A 2,193-nucleotide genomic window follows, 5' to 3' on the forward strand; every position below is an offset into this window, starting at 1 on the left:
GGCTTTTCCCTTTATTTGATAGTGACAGTGGACAGACGGGAAAGGTGGGATAAAGAGGGGATGACATGCAGCAAAGGGCCGCAGGTCGGATTCGAACCCGGGCCACTGCAGGACACTCTCTTACTGGGGGGGCTAGAGGCCGCCACAGAAGTGCCATCCTTGAAAGTGACACTTAAACCTTACACTAGAAACACTGTATTTTCTGTCAATAAAGTTATTTAATTACAAGTGAGGGAGACGGTCTGTCTGTGATTGTGTCAATTATTATTTTTCCTCATATAGACCAGCAAACATCCTTAAAAATGCTGCTGGATATATACAAACAGGGAAAACTCACTTTCTCCACATGAGTTTTCATTTTAACCAAGAGGCTTTAACAATCTGCATAGATTAAAACAGTGTTTTAATCAAAGTGCTTGTGACATCTCACATGAGGCTTTGACTTACAAAAGAACTTTGTAGGAAATACCCAGATATTTATCAAGTATTGCCATTCGGCAGAAAAATACTGACATAGGACTTTTGGTCCAGATCACCCAACCCTACAATCCACATAGAAAAGGTCCATTTGATTCCAGCTCAAAAATTCCCTTTATCTGCAATCGGTTATTTATTCCCCTCTAAAAATTGCTACCAAAATCCCATATTGGTCGGGCTCTACTAACACAAACGCCAACCCTTATCATCCAAAGCCATCAGATCAGCCCTCATACTGACAGACTGCCAGGTGATCTGTGGGAAACACAGGGCAGAAAACATCACAGCAACAAATGCACATATGGGGACTAAAACAAGCTAGGACGTGAGCTCAGTTAATTGCTTTGGGGTAAGTGGGCCACTGTGCACCCCGAGGCCCACCGACACCGGCGGCGCCTGCGTGATGCATTCCGTGTGTCATGTGGGAGGACGCGTCATGCGGCGGGCCCGGCGTGAGACTGAACACAGAGGGAGAGTAACCCAGTATGGAAACAGGACAATACAGCATCATAGCCTCGTCACTTTGTCTCCTGTTGCCATAGAAACACTAAACGACTTGACAATTTTTCAATCAAGCAATCTGTTTAACGTGCGTATAAACAAGCTTGTATAAAATATTATATGAATATAAAACATATTTTATTTATTATGTGTGGGTGGGGCTGGATATTGAATTCAAAACTCTTTAAGCGTTGATCGAGTTGTCTTTAAAGTAACGAGAATCAAAAATCCCTCGTCATTCAATACCTAAGGAGTAAATCTCATCAGCATCATTGAGCCATTAGGTATGCATCATGCTCTTCTTCTAAGATCTAATCATGCTGCTGATTGGCTGTCCGACGTCACATGTCGCAGGAAAAACTCTACGTTACACAGAGACAATGCTTACATAGGAGGAGCTAAAAACTAAATAAAAAGAGTTGTGTCGTAATGTGTGATGTTACAATTTCTTTTTGTTAAAATTAATTTTTTAAATCGAAATAAGTATCGTTCAGGAACCTGGTATTGGTATCGACAATAGTTGACTGATAACAGGGCCTACATCCTGCATGTGTGGGCTCGAAAGGAAACTGTCAAAGAATAGTATTAGAGATTAGTAATAGAATTACAATTTGTTTTCCTTTCTCCATTTCTATATATATATATATATATATATTCTCCTTTCTTTCCTTATGCCGTCGCTGTTAATTGCTTCCATGTCTTTGTTTCTCTTCACTGTCAAGCTTTTCTTTTCCAGGAAAGGTAATTAAGGTGCTAATATGATAACGTCATGCAAGTATTACTTAGAGAATAAACTGCTTCAGTAGTGAGTACAGACAGAGTGCAACAGTGTTTTACTTCTCTCTCTCTGTCAACAGAGGGTTGTCGTCTCCTCCACATGTGGCTCTAGTCATTTTCAGACGTGAAAGCGTGTGATTTGACATTAATAGAACATTTCTTCAAACCCTGCATATTAATGTCATTAATTAATCAGGAATTTTGGGGTGGATGATAATGGACTAAATTACTGTCAATTATTTATAAAAAATATATATATATATATATATATATATAAATAGCAACAAATGCATTATCTTCATATTTATGTATTGCCTTTTAAATATTAAAATTCTCTATTTAGTTTAATATTAGTTTCTGTAGCCTACAAAAACACAACATAAAGTACTGTATATGTTGAACTCATTTATTTGGGTGTAAAGTTCAATAAAGTTTTTT

At 38.3% G+C, this 2,193-nt stretch overlaps 1 protein-coding gene and 1 long non-coding RNA gene across 2 annotated transcripts in view; one reads left to right on the forward strand and one right to left on the reverse strand.

Moving 5' to 3' along the window:
• Positions 1-2,193, reverse strand: part of chd6 (chromodomain helicase DNA binding protein 6) — a 150,379-nt gene that overhangs the window by 137,971 nt on the left and 10,215 nt on the right. The gene's annotated exons all lie outside the window — the stretch shown is intronic.
• Positions 1-2,193, forward strand: part of LOC116687347 (uncharacterized) — an 18,709-nt gene that overhangs the window by 3,841 nt on the left and 12,675 nt on the right. The window contains exons 2-3 of the long non-coding RNA XR_004331518.1: positions 390-400; positions 1,800-1,808. This is a non-coding gene — a long non-coding RNA (uncharacterized LOC116687347). The remainder of the gene's footprint in view (positions 1-389; positions 401-1,799; positions 1,809-2,193) is intronic.

The sequence above is a fragment of the Etheostoma spectabile genome, chromosome 4 (genome assembly GCF_008692095.1).
Source record: "Etheostoma spectabile isolate EspeVRDwgs_2016 chromosome 4, UIUC_Espe_1.0, whole genome shotgun sequence".
NCBI lineage: Eukaryota > Metazoa > Chordata > Actinopteri > Perciformes > Percidae > Etheostoma > Etheostoma spectabile.